This window comes from Podarcis cretensis (genome assembly GCF_951804945.1).
Source record: "Podarcis cretensis genome assembly, chromosome: 1".
In the NCBI taxonomy this organism is placed as follows: Eukaryota; Metazoa; Chordata; class Lepidosauria; order Squamata; family Lacertidae; genus Podarcis; species Podarcis cretensis.
The window spans coordinates 32,754,793-32,770,069 of NC_137170.1; positions in this window are offsets into that span (position 1 = coordinate 32,754,793).

Consider the following 15,277-nt stretch of genomic DNA (forward strand, 5'->3'; position numbering starts at 1 on the left):
TAACCCACATGCAGGTTCTGAGCACTCTCCCCAATCGTGCTTCCCAACAACTGGCCTTCAGAGGTAAACTACCTCTGATCTTGGAGGTGATACACAGCTATCATGATTAGAATCCATTGATTGCCTTAGCCTCTATTAATTTGTCTAATATCCTTTTAAAGGCATCCAAATTGGTGGGCATCACATGGAGGTGGGGGCTTGATTTGGCTGCATTTCATGCAGTAGGGCATGAAGTCTGTATTGGACTTTACCATGCATGTCAAAACAATACTAATTCCAGAACACCCACTCACACCCCTGCAACATTCAAGAGGTTTTTTTCCTGGAACTTCCATGTGATATGAATAACTGAGGCTTATATCTTATAAGAGCATATTTAGTCCTTGTTTGAGGTGAGAGGTGGAGCCTCTCATTTACTGACTGATCCTACTGGGTGTTACAAATACTATATTTTATGTTATAGTATTTTAAAAGTTATTTTGTTAGTCGTGCTGTTTGGGCCTAAACATAGTTGTTCAGAAGTTTCACTGCAGCCTTAATTGGGCCAGTTGCACTGTGGTCTAAACCACTGAGGCTCTTGGGCTTGCCGATCAGAAGGTTGGCGGTTCGAATCCCCGTGACAGGGTGAGCTCCCGTTACTCCATCCCTGCTCCTACCCACCTAGCAGTTCAAAAGCATGTCAAAGTGCAAGTAGATAAATAGGTACCACTCTGGCGGGAAGGTAAACGGTGTTTCCGTGCACTGATCTGGTTCGCCAGAAGCAGCTTAGTCATGCTGGCCACATGACCCGGAAGCTGTCTGCGGACAAACACTGGCTCCCTCGGCCAGTAAAGCGAGATGAGCGCTGCAAACCCAGAGTCGTCCGCAACTGGACTTAACAGTCAGGGGTCCCTTTACCTTTACAATGCAACAAAAGTGATGCTTATGGTTTCGATTCTATACACACCATTAAACTCAGTGGGATTGACTTCTGACAAGTCACAAACATGGTTGTGCTGTTACTTCCAAGATGCAGAATTAGGCTCAAGTCTGAGGCATACTTAGGCACATGACTGAAACACATGGCAGCACATTGTTAAACTATGGAACTCACTGGCCACCAACTTGGATAGCTTTAAAAGAATGCTATGCATACTTTCTTAAGGTAATTCCTTTTAAAATCCACAGGACCTCTGTGTAAATACACTTATTAAGGGCTATTAAATTCTATTTCATTGCTTTCAGTAGCACTTAGTCAGGAGCTAAGGAAGAGGGAAGGTTAGACAACATGTCCACTGAGATCACTTCCAGCCCTGTGATTCCACATGGTTTTAAACTGAGTGAGATCAAGACTGTGGCTGTTCTTCATGTTTACACTTTCAGGGCCTCACCTGAGCTGGCAAAGAGACCCCTGGGAAAACAGCTGTGGAAAAAATATATTCAGCTCCATCTCCCCATGTCTTTTCCCTGATCTCCCTGCCAGATCCTGGGCCAAGGAAGAGAGCCGAGTGAGCCCTAAACACTAATCTAAGCAGACATCTGTCACATACTGTGGAGTGTAATAGGGGATCAGTGTGTAAAAAGGATGCCCATTGCCCTGTACTCCATGGGACGCTCCTGCCAAAAGGAATCAAGCCAGGAAGATGCTGGAAGCATAATTCATTTTTGTTTATTTGCTGCACGTCAAATATAATAAAAAGAAGAAAAACTGCAGCTGAGAAAAACAAGAGAATCTTAATGCAAAAACCCTCTGAATAGCAGCTTCTCTAAAAGACACAATGACTTCCTGACTGCATTCATCGTCCCTCCATTAACTTTCTAAACAGCCTGGAGCTTTTACCTCTCCTGCATAAATAACAGAACAGTGACCTAGAATCCTAATGGGAAGAAGTTTGGATAATGTGACACTTTCAGCCTGTTTTAGACTCTCTCAAGGACCATTTCCCATTCACCCCATTATCATACAACCTTCCTTGGATCTCAACACACTATTCCTCTCTCTTCCTCCTTTATTTAATGTGTGACCTCTTTCAGACAAAAGGAAGTACTTCTTCACTCAGTGCATAGTTAAACTGTGGATGGCATTCACTCCCCTAAGGTGTAGCAATGGCCACCAACTTGCCTCCAGAAATCCAATGTCCTGTGTCTTGAGAGTGAACAGCAGAGCCAGCAAGATGAAGTTAAAGAGCCCATCACCAAAAAGTTATGTGTTCCAGGTATCCTCTGCGCCCACATCTCTGCAGTTCAAACACTGCCCAGAATCCAGTTCTCACTTTGGCATTTGGGCTGTTTGTTCCCATCACCTTCCATTCAATCTCACTCTCCTGACTGCTTGCAGTTGGGTGGTTCGTGGTTTGTGTGCTCCTTACTCCCTTTTCCCTCAGGGCTGCTGCTCTTTTCACCTCCCCAGGCCAAAGAGGGGCAGCAGCTGTGCCTCAGGGGATTGCAGGTCTTTTAACTGGCCAGAGGCAGAGAATGACACCTTGGGTACAGAAGCAGTTCCTTTTGTGTCCTTAATCTGCTGCCAATCAGGGTTTCTGGATGACTCCTAGGGCCTAGTTGCAGTGGAGGGATGGAGAGACTGCGGCTGTCCAGATTTGTCTTGTTTTTAGCACAGCAGGGATGAAGAACCCACCCTCCAGTTAATGTTGGACTGCAATTCCCATCATCCCTGACCATTGGAGCCCAACACCATCTGAAGGGCAGTCAGTTGTACAGTACTGAAAACAAAGCAAATTCTATATGCATCTCACCCTTAAAGTGCTGCATTTGTTTGTGTTTGGGTGGGGAAGGGCCCCTTTATATCCTGAGGGAATGCGGGGCCTATGAATTGGATTAGGAGGCTCTTATCTCTCTCTCTCTCTCTCGCCCATACCTAGCCTGCCTGTTTTAAGTAGCATGACAAATGGGGATGAATGTGAATTAGGTAAGCTTCTGGGCTGCTAAATCAGAAGCAAGCAGGCAAGCTCCTGGGTGTGGGTGGTTTGTATTGTTTTTTAAAAAACAAAACTCTTCCCTCTTCGCTCTACACCTCTCTCGCCCCCCCCTCCCCAAACTCCTGCATTTTAATCTCTTTTTACTGTTTTCATTTCCTCCTTTGCTGGGGCTTGTGTTTTTAAGTACCATCCTGTGAGGGATTTCGCAGGTGACACTCGAACTAAATCTTATTCCATCCCTATGAAGGGAGAGATTTATTGGGCCAAGTCTGACAGCAATGTGAGGAGCAGCTGGGGCTGTTTGAAATTCATCTCTTCCCCCGTCAGCTCAATGAGAGTTCAGTGTGATGGGGATAAATTGTATGTTGTGTTTTCCCCCCCAATTAGTCTCCACTCAGCCACAAACTACCTCAATAAATAAAAAACACCCACAACTGAACGTTTAACGCCAGGGAACCATCTCTGTCCACGTCGTCCTGGATGGGCTGTGGCAATAAAATACCACCTCATTACAGTGAAACTGGGAAGGCAACAAAATGGCAGTGAGGAAAGGCAAGGCTGGCTTGTCAGGAAACATCCAGGTGACAAGTCTCATTTAAGGGATTAGATGGGCTATTGGCGCTTAATCCTCACGGAGTGCTTGCCCCATGCTGCTATCCCACTTGTCCACAAGATGGCTGGCGCCACAACATGTGCGCTCAATTTTGGACCTGAGATCAGATTGTGGAATATCTGCACTAATAATTTAAACCCATGTCAAGCTTGGAAAAATAAGAAGGTGCCTTATGCTGAATCAGGCCCATCTAGATCGGTATTGTCTACACCAGCCTTTCTCAACCTTGGTTCCCCAGATGATGTTGGACCACAACTCCCAGCATCCCTGACCACTGGTCCTGCTAGCTAGGGATGATGGGAGTTGTAGTCCAACATCATCTGGGGAACCAAGGTTGACTGACTGACTGACTGCAGCTCTCTGGGATTTCAAACTGGGAGTCTCTCCCAGCATTGCTTGGGAGATACCATGGATCTAGCTATCAACACAAGTCAGGTATCTGGAAACATAACAAATTTAAATCAATGAGCCTGCAGAATAAATCCTCCAGTTTTCAAATAATGCCTACAAGAGGGGGGCATGTTGTTAAGTTTGTTCCAAGCCTTAAATAAAAGGTGTGTGAGCACTTGCTACCTACAAAACCAGTGCTGGATTTATGTATAAGCTAAACAAGCTATAGCTTAGGGTCCCACTCTCTTGCCCCCCCCCAAAAAAAATAAAGAAAAAAACTGGATGTACATTTCCAAAATATAAGATTAAAAAACAAATAAAATAAAAGCTACATAGTTTTGTGATGTGTAGGCTCCTATGATGTAAGTAATGGCCCCCACCTGCTCCCTAAAATATCACTGGTTTGCTCATTTCTATATACAGGGTGCCTACGTTCTGCATGGACTGGTTGCATGGCAACATGTGCAAATGGCTTTAGATACCTATTAGGTCCATAAATTACCATATAGCATATATTCAACACAAAAAACAGCAACAATTTTTTGTTGACAAAGGACAGCTGGACATATAAAGGGCCCCATTACCTTCAGTAGCTTAGGGCCTCATCAAACCTAAATCCTGCCCTGTACAAAGCCAAAAGGCTTCTGACTCTTCACTTGATCAGGTCAGCAGGAACCATGCAAATTCTCTGCTAGCAACCAATGGCAATACAGGCAACACAAGAACTTCCTGCTGGATCAGGCCAGTGGCCTGCCTAGTCCATCTTCCTGCTCTTACAGTGGCCAACCAGATGCCTGTGGGAAACCTGTAAACAGGATCTGAGCACAACAGCAAGTAGTACACCTCCACGGTCAATTGTAAAAATGCAGACGTGCCATTTGAGCTGGTAAATATGGTTGGGAAAACAAAAGGGAATTATTCTGCCCCTTTTTAGTGTTATGTTCAGGGTCCAAAATGCCCAGTAATGGAAAAGGACTAAACTGCAATATGGACAAAAGTATAGACAAAAATACTTTTGACTGGAGCCCCCAAGCACCCTACGAGCACCTGTCAGTCCCGGATCAAATCATTCGAAAATCAGCATCTAAGCTTGGCGTCAACATGTCCTGTTACTGTCTAGAGACCTCATGCAGTTGTTTAACCATGAGCTTATGTCATGGTGCTATAGTCTCCCTAGAGAGGGAGGCATAGACAAAGCCTAAGGCAGGGAAAGCATATTTGTTTCCACTAGTGCATCTGTTTGGGCACAGGAGTCTTTCTGTCACCAGAAATTGTCCAACATCCTTTATGTTAAAGGATGCTAGTTATAGGAAAGGGTCGTTTTAGGGCATCAAATGCCTGTATATTATGGCTGCCACTTATTTCCACATTTCACATAACATGGTGGATAGATGACTCTTGTTTTAAACAACACAGATCCAAGGCATTTTATTTTAAATCTGGCAACGTTATCCAACAGAAACAGCATATGTCTGGATTGAATGTCCGGCTATTTCTATGACCATTCAGCTGCATTCTGACAAGAATGGCTTCCTGCACGCGACAATGGCAGACCCAGATGGTGGCAAACCCAAATTCACAAAAATCAGGAGCCCCAGGTGACCTCAATGGTTGGGAGTGCCTTTTATCAGCTTTGGCTAGAAGGACAGCTATGGCCATTTCTCAGCCAGGATAGCTTGACCACTGTCATCCATGTGATGGTGGTCTCCCAAGTCGCCATGTTATATTGGTCTCAACCAGGGCCAGAGCCTTCTCAGTACTGGCCCCAACTTGGTGGAACGCTCTGTCACAAGAGACTAGGGCCCTGCGGGACTTGAAATCTTTCCGCAGGGCCTGCAAGACAGAGCTGTTCCACCTGGCCTTTGGTTTGGACTCAGTCTGACCCTTATGTTTCTCTCCCCTTATGGTTTTGATCTATGGGCTACTATTAAAATGAGGCTGCATTTTAAATTACATTGCAACCTGTATTTTAAATTGGGTTTTTCCCCCCTGTTATATTTTTACTGTAATTTTACTGGTGTTAGCTGCCCTGAGCCCAGCTCTGGCTGGGGAGGGCGGGGTATAAATAAAATTTATTATTGTTATTTGTTGTTGTTGTTGTTGTTATAATATACCCAGTCACTGTGTTTTGCACAGTGCCTCTTGCCAATGCCATGTTATCAGGTCTGTGGGGTATATGGGGTGTTGGGGAGGGGTAAGGGGTAATACCTCTGGTAGGGGACAAGTCATGCTCCTTCTGGGATATTTTCCTTCCTTTGGTTCTCATCCTGTATTCACTCTCTCACCTGTGGCTCCTAGAAGCTGTCAGCATGTGACAGCGGCCACACCCTGGGAAATGGCTTTGATTGGCTGGCTAAACCAAGTGAGGGTAGCCAATGAGTAAGAAAACAGGAAAGGTGGAAGAATGGCCAAGCTGAGAAGTGTCTAGCATAAGCGCAATCCAGACCAATCACTTAAAAGCCTTCAAGCCCCCTCATTTTTGACAAAGTTCCCACACTTAGAAAAGGATGCTGTGATCACCAAGACCAAGCATGGGTTTCACAAAAGCAAGTCATCGCCCGCTATTTAACTCTGATGTACCCTTTCCGTCCTCCATTTTTGTTTCTTAAAAATTATGTTGCCCAAAGGTGGTTGTAAAAAATTGGCACAGATGACTAGACCACATTATTCAACTAATTTTCCCACCCTGCTATTATCAGTTGTAAATAATATGGTCTCAAAAGGTCTTTCAAATACAAAATTAATAGCCTGGGCTACAATTCTCCTACACACACTTTCTTGGGAGTTAAGTCCATTTAACACAGTGGGGCTTACTGCTTTGCAGATTGTGTGTAGGGCTGGGATGCCAGAAATTTCCCAAAGGAACAGAGCTATCATGCGGGTCCCCGTGCATGGGCTGAAGGCACACGATGAAGCAAACTTTCTGAAGCTAAGCAAGTCTGAGTATCCATGAAAGACAAGCATGTGTTTGACATCTTGATAGAAGAAACACAGAAAAAAATAATGGAATAATTAAATGCCAAAAGAGTAAGAGGAAAGGACTGACAACAGTGATAAGTAATTCTATGTGCGTTTACCAGAGAGAATATGCAATAAATCTTTCAACAGAAGGCTATGCAGCATCCACCAAGCTTTTTTTAAAAAAGGCACATGCTAGCTCCCAGCCAAGGTAATCTATAATTATCACCCAGGGGATTTCTTGTAACTTCTTCTGAATACCAGGCCACTTGTAAGAGGAAGATAGGGAACTAGGTGGCCTACGTGACATCCCATCTCTGCATCTCCAGTGTGCAATGCTAGTAGCCAAGCAAAAAAGGAGGGGCTCTAAGGACCACAACCTCTTTTGGTATGTCTAGATGCAGGTTATTCTATGTGGCAATGGTGGGAAAAATTTATAGCAGGGAGAGATTTGATTGCTGCACCATCTGCTTAGGGCCTCGGGGAAACACATTTGGATAAAGTCAATTGCATGAGAAATTAGTCAGTTGCCTATGCTGGATGAGGTTGCACATGCCCTGAAGGAGCAGGTTTGCAGTCTGGGGCTCAGGTAGCCTCAGTGACTGGGAGCACCTTTCACCAGCTGTGACTGGTACAACAGCTTCAATCATTCCTGGACTATGAAAGCTTGGCAGCAGTAGTTCATGCGCTGGTTACTTCAAGGCTGGATTACTATGCACTTGATTCAAAAGCTGCCACATTGCTGCAGAATGCTGCAGCATGATTGCTGATAGGAGACCCTGTTGGCAAATCATGCCTGTGCTCAGAGACCTGCACTGGTTGCTGATTTGCTACCAGCCCAGGTTCAAGGTGTTACTATTGGTATATAAGGGACGCAGGTGGCGCTGTGGGTTAAACCACAGAGCCTAGGACTTGCCGATCAGAAGGTCGCGGTTCAAATCCCCGTGACAGGGTGAGTTCCCGTTGCTCAGTCCCAGCTCCTGCCAACCTAGCAGTTCGAAAGCACGTCAAAGTGCAAGTAGATAAATAGGTACCACTCTGGCGGGAAGGTAAACGGCATTTCTGTGTGCTGCTCTGGTTCACCAGAAGCGGCTTAGTCATGCTGGCCACATGACCCGGAAACTGTACACTGGCTCCCTCGGCCAATAAAGTGAGATGAGCGCCACAACCCCAGAGTCAGTCACGACTGGACCTAATGGTCAGGGGTCCCTTTACCTTTACCTATTGGTATATAAAGACCTGAGCAACTTGGGATCAGATTACCTGTGAGATCACTTTACCCCGTCTGATCGCTTCAATCTATAGAACTGACATTGTTACAGGTACCACATAATATTCATTCCTCATCTGTAAGAATTCAATCCCACACTTTGGAACTCCCTGCCTATTGCTATCAAGCAGGCACCTTCACTGCACTCTTCTCGGCACCGGCTAAAAACATTCTTGTTTCAAAAAGCCTGTCCAGGTGCTTAGGAAATTGAGATAATTTTAATCTGGTTTAGTACTTTTTGTATGTTTTAAAGCAAGGTTGTAATTTTTTTTCTTGATTTTATCTTATCTTTTTATAAACTACTTTGAGGGGTTTTTTTGGGGGGGGGTTACACATGATGTATAAATTTTATGAAACATATAAATAAAATATTAAGATGTGTGTTATGGATTTGTTCCCAGGGGAAGATGCAAAACTCTGCAAGCCGGTGCAGAGAAGGCACAGTATCCCTGGGAAGACAGATTCATATGCTACCCTCCAACATTACATGTTGGGGCTGGGAGTGGGACTCAGTAGGATCAAGGGTTGGGGCTCATATTGTGGGGGGCAGCCATGAGGTGTCAGATTACTCAGCCTCTTTCTCTTTCCTGGTCCCAGTGAAATAAAATACAGAAATAGATAACAGCTCACTTGGGAGTCCAGATGTCAATTTTATAGCAGCTGTTCTGCCACTGCAGCAAACAGATGAACTTACAGAGCCTCCGGCGCAGAGTTTACAGACATGGATAATCATTCTAGAGTAATTACCAGTTTGCTCCCCCAGAGGAATTCACCTGTGAGAAGTCGCTGGGAACTAATTACTCCAATTACTCCCTTGATGCAGGCAGCCTCAGTGAGTGAGAAGGTGCTGCTGGTACTAGCTCAAAGCCACCTTCTTTCCAGAGCTGCAAAAGGCTTCTTCATGTTGAATCCTAAATCTCTCTGCCCATCTATAAGAACTATATGGCTTTCCAGTACCTATATTGTAGCACAGCCCTAAGCAATGCAGATTTTGCTGTTGTGTAGGCATTTCCTGACCCCCAAGCTTTCCGCTGCGCATACTCTTCTGCTGCACCAACTATAACACAAGTTACACTCTTACATGCCTGGGGCATGCCCTCCAATATTTCTCCGATGAAAATGTTGTTTTACTATTTATACTCCGCCCATCTAACTGGGTTGCCCCAGCCAACCCAAGTGGCTTCCAACATACCGTATAGAAGAAGAAGAAGAGGAGGAGGAGGAGGAGGAGTTTGGATTTGATATCCCGCTTTATCACTACCCGAAGGAGTCTCAAAGCGGCTAACATTCTCCTTTCCCTTCCTCCCCCACAACAAACACTCTGGGAGGTGAGTGAGGCTGAGAGACTTCAGAGAAGTGTAACTAGCCCAAGGTCACCCAGCAGCTGCATGTGGAGGAGCGGAGACGCGAACCCGGTTCACCAGATTACAAGACTACTGCTCTTAACCACTATACCACACTGGCTCTCTTAATCATAAACACATGATTAATTATTTTAAAAAACTTCTCTGTACAAAGCTCCTTCAGAGGTCTTCTAAAGGTTGTACAGTTACTTATCTCCTTTTTATTTTATTTATTCCAAAGTTACAATACACTTTTGTCCACTGCCATACGATCACAGAATGATCACTCCAATCCTCAGTCCTCAGTTACATATCTCCTTGGCTCAGGGGTTGCATAACTCAATACTCTCCGACATTTCTCTGATGAAAATAGGTACATCCTAAGGAAAAGCGGGACATTCTGGGATCAAATCAGAAACCGGGCCAGCTTCTGTAAATCTGGGACTGTCCCTGGAAAATAGGGACACTGAGGGTCTGCTGGGAGTAAACCCAGTTAGTTTACAAAATTACAGAAACCACCTGGAATAACTGCAAATGGGCATTGCACTATTAAGGGTCCAGGCATATGTGCCATTGCCAGAACAAAGCATGTAAAAAGACAATTTCACACTGCTATGAAATCAATTAAAAGCTGGATTCCCTAAGGCTGCTCTGTGTGGTTTCAGGGGCCGAGTGAAAGGAGTTTGGTAGAAAGCCAAAAACCCCAAGTAAATGTTCTGTCTCCTGTTTGCTTCCAAGGATTTGAACTCTTGTTTGGTCTGATCTTGCAGGGTTGCTTTTATGTTATTTGCAAGAGGCGTTTCCCAGCTTGAAACCAGAGACACCTTCCTCTGTGGAAAGATGGCACTAGTAGGTGCATTTCTTAAAGAGGAAGAAGCGCCTCCATATGCCTTTTTGGGGTGATGCCCTGAATTTGTCTTGCCTTAAAGAATAAAAATGTCATTTTTTAAAAAAAGTCTATTTCTGCTCTCCCACCCTGGATTTTCACAATACCATTGTTTTCACTTAGGCATGAAATACATCGGATCATTTTTTTTTAAAAAAGTTTTTGTTTCTGGTCCTCGTAGTAGGTATAATCTTGAGAAAAAGAGACTGTATTCTTTTTTAATGTAAGAGTTCCCCCTATTTTATTTCCAAACATCATGGCCTTGAAGTATCTCTTAATACTAATGCTTACAGTGCAATCCTATGCACACAGTGGGCCCACCACTTACCTGAGGGTTTGGTGTCAGAGGACTGCAATCAAAGGCAAAATCACACAACGCCAGGAACCCTCAGACCTTTAAAGACATAGAATCGTAGAATTGTAGAGTTGGAAGGTATTAAGTAGTGAGTGGACATAGCAGACGACACAGAGATTTCTCCAAGTAATTCTTTATAAGTAAGCTGGAAATGAACTGAATTGCAAACAGCTCAGCCGGCCTGCTTTTATAGGCAGCCGGCTGTCAACACTGCAACAACAACCCCGGGTTTCCTGCCTAAATTAACTTATGTGGACTTGAGTGAAAACTATATACACAATACCCCTGGTGGCCAGGGTGAGAACTTCAATACATAACAGAAGGGACCCCAAGGGTCATCTAGTCCAACCCCCTACAATGCAGGAATCTCAGCTAAAGTATCCATATGCTGAAGAATGGTTGGGCCTAAGAAACTCTCAGAAACCAGATTTTTTGCAGATTTGTTTAAACTGAATCATTGTGGAAAGTTGTGTGGGATTAGGCTGCAATTTTATGCACGCTCACCTGTGAGCGAAGCTCAACGAACACAACACAGTAAGACTTATTTCTGAGTAAAGGACATCGGATCCGCATTTTTTTTTCCTTGGTGCTGAATTTTGGGCAAAGTAAAAAACCACAGCAGAAAGGAATAGGCTGAGCTGAATAGCCCCACATTCACCAGACTTCAGTCGAGGGCCTTGGGGGTCACTTTCGGCACCCCTTGCAGAGCTAGCCTTTGCCCTGCAGACTTTGTGTCCATCTGGTTCTCTGTGGCATGAAATACAGCAAGACTGTGAGAAGAGCACCAGGGGAAACAGACCAAAGTTAAAGCAAGTCCATACCTAGAGGCCTTTTTCAGTTCTTCTCTTTGGGACACAGGCAGGCAGAAGCAGTGCTGGGGCAGCCCAGTTCTCCCTCCTTCACCCTCCTCCCTTTAAAAATAACTTTGCTTACAGGGCAGTGAGACTACAGACAACCACCAACGCTAGTTTTCTCAGAGGCACTCCCCGTTTATGGAAATTTGGGCTTCAAATCTCCTTTAAGTACCAAACCACGCCCCTGCATACAGGCAACAGCTTCCCATACTTCTAAGATCTGAAATTTATTTATTGGTTTCATAAAAATTATACACAGCTCAATTGTAAAAACAACCACCACCACCTCAGAGCAGTTTACAAAAAAGATTTTTTTAAATTACAACACAACTTCTAAACATACGGAAGTGAAAATACTAAAACTGATTAAAATCACCTCAACTTTCTAAGCAGCTAGATAGACTTGTCTAAACAAGAATGTTTTAAGCAGGGGACAAAAAGAGTACAGTGAAGGCACCTGCTTGATTTCAATAAGCGGGGAGTTCCAAACTGCAGGTGCTGCCACACTAAATGATGCGATGGCACATGTGGCATAAGGCAATCTCGAAGGTAAACTGATCCAATGCTGTTAAGGACTGCAACCATGTTAATAGCCTGTTAAGAGCCTATGGAAAATGTACCATTTCCCCAAAAGGACAAATCCACTTACTAAAGGAAGCCAGCCAAGTGTATTGCCAACTACACAATATAGCTCCGCTCCCTATTGGGCACATAAATGTAGGAGGAAGCAGCACAGCATGTTGTTCCTTAGACTGGGCTGAGCTGTACAAATGCTGCGCTGAAAACAGTATTTCCACTCCCAATAGCTGTTAACAGGCAGACATACGTAGCTCTCTTTTCTTGTATATACAGAAAAATTATCTAGGAGCAGGAGAGGAAATGGAAGTAAGAGAACTGTGCATTTAAAAAACCAGCAGCAAGCATTTATCAATCCCGCACTACAAGAGTGCCACCTGCTGGGTCCGATCAGATTCTACTTGTGAAAATTTTTTACCATTTGGTATCAACGACAAAAACAATTATAGGAATTCGACAATGAAGAACTATGTAAGATTTTAGAGCAAGAGTAGCTACCCTGTGGCACTTCAGATACTGTTGGACTCCAAAATCCCATCAACCCCAGCCCAATCAATGATGAAGGGTGAGGGCAGTTGCTGGCGTCCGTCTGCCTCGGGAGACAATAGTGTGTGCCTTCAGTGGCAAAGTCAAACTGAAGTGACCTCTCTGGGGCACAAGTCTGGGCAGGGCTTATGGAGGTCCTGGGCTGCCCAGATGACGACCCCTCTCTAGGGCTCCAAAGGAAAGTAGAGCAATATGTTTGGCACCAGTCTGGCTGCAGGCATTGCAGGAAGGAGGCATGCAAGAGGCCATCCAACTATCTTAGGGTCTCCACTCCAGACTTGTGTAGGATTTACTAGTTAGCCTTTTTGTCTCCTGAAAAAGTCCCACAAGGCAGAGGAAGCTGAGGATCAGTTTCCTTTCTCCTAGATAGGCTACCTTCCCAAGCTGACGAGCCTCCTCACTTCCCTCTACAGCACGTGCAGAAACCGCCTTCTTGACCATTGGACCCGCTTTTGGTCTCATCCGCTCAATCTGCCGGATCCTGCATTTGCCTGCAGGGCAAGTCCTAACTCACCAAGGGACTGAGGCTCATTGGCTACCCTAACTTGGTTTAGCTGGCCAGTTGAAGCCATTTCTGGGGTGCAGCCACCGCCACATGCCGACATGTTCTAGTGGAGAGCTGAGTGCAGGGTGGGGACCAAAGATGGACAAACTACCCCAGAAGGAGCGTGATGTTGTCTTGCACCAGAGGTACTACCCCTTTCCTAACACCCCATCCACCCCAGGCTTGTAATCCAACAATATTAGAGGGCCACGCGTTGGCTACCTTGTACAGTCGTACCTTGGCTCCTGAACGCCGCAAACCTGGAAGTGATTGTTCCAGTTTGTGAACGTTCTTTGGAACCCGAACGTCCGATGGGGCTTCCGCAGCTTCTGAAGCCATGATTTGGTTTTAGAAGTAGAACGGACTTCCGCTCGACTTTCAAGGTATGACTATATAGGAACTCACTGTGAAGGACAACTCAACCCAGCTCACCCTTTTGCAAATGGGCACTAATTAGTCAGAAGTTATATGGAAATATTCTATGCTTCATGAATATCTAAACATTGCTGTCCTTAGGCTTCTCAGTCACGTCCCCTGACCTGCTCAAGCATTTAGCATAGAAGATTATTGATAGTTGTAGGACAGGGATGGAGAAATTCAGGCAGGAGCCAAGTGCAGTCCCCCAGGCCTCTCTAGCTGACCTTCAGGCCTCTGCCCAGACCACACTCCCCTGCCAAGGCACACTCCTCCTTCCCAGGCCACATCTCTCACTGGTTCATCCTTTGCAGCATCATGGAATGTTTGTGCCTGGCTGGAAGGCATCTGTGAACTCCAACTATGCTTTTTGCTTGCTTTGGATGGAGAACAGAAAGGTGGGTGGGTGGGTGGGTGGGTGTGTAGAAAACTAAGCTGCTGTAGAAAGGTAAAATCCATGTTTGTTCCTTTGCCCACTTTTGCCTTTGTACTCACCCACTACTGGCATGGAAAGTTGCTCAAAAGAAAAAGCAGCAGAAAAATGTCCTCCACTTCTGTTCTAGAACAATGGGGGGGTTTGCTCATGCACACAGGGAGCATTTTAAAAGGAGAAATATGTAGCACACTTCCCTCCCAGGAAGAAGTAAAGCAGAATATGTATTCAGTTCTCAATGTCATTATTGTTCAGAAACCACATGTGCGAATGTTTCCAAACTGACAGGAGCTTTGTGGGTGACTCAGGGTACCAGCAAGGGGTGCACATGGCACAGAAGGGTTTAAAAAAGAAGGACCACCCATTTCTGGATTGTGCATTATTATTTCCCAGAGTCACTGAAACAAAAGCACACATTTTTACTGTGGGAAATAGTCAAAGTTTGAGAGCTACAAATTTCACACATCAGTGCCACATCATGGCTGCCCACCTTCTTCTATGTGGGCTGGGATGTGCCAGGAAAGATAAGCATGTATGCCCTTCCTTCCTCCCAAATTGTGCTTGCCTTGGCTGCTCCTATTGCCTCTGCCAGTTTCAACGTGGCTCAGAAAGCAGGCAAAGAGGAAGATTCCCATAACCTGGGTCTGGTTAATCTACATCATGTCAGAAGACCACATGTCTCCAAATTGGGCCCTGCGCTCTAAATTACCATATCTCTAAATCTGGTTTTGGGAGTTTAGAATTCCTCTATCATAATACACTGCAACAGTTTTTATTTCCATTTTTGAGGTTTTAATGACTTTCTTCCACTTGTATCACACATTAACAGGCAGGAGATTTTGCAGCTTTATGCTGTGCAACATAGAACGTGCATTATGCCTAGGAGTGGAGTGGCTGAATCCAGCTCACTAACAGAGTGCACACCTTTCAAGACATTCGTCTATTGTTTGTTGATCTGTTTTCGCTGCCTTGCTGAAGACTCCTCCTTGTACTTCTCGGTTTTCCTGGAATATGTCACTGTCAGCACAAGATATGCATTTGTTTTATTTGCCATCTGATGCCTCTACAATATTACTATTCTTGAGCCAGTCACTGCCACCTTTTTTGAGGACTCTGGAGGGTGATGCTAGGGTTTTTGTTTCCTTTGTATTCCTTTCCTGAAAGAATTTTTTTTAAACAA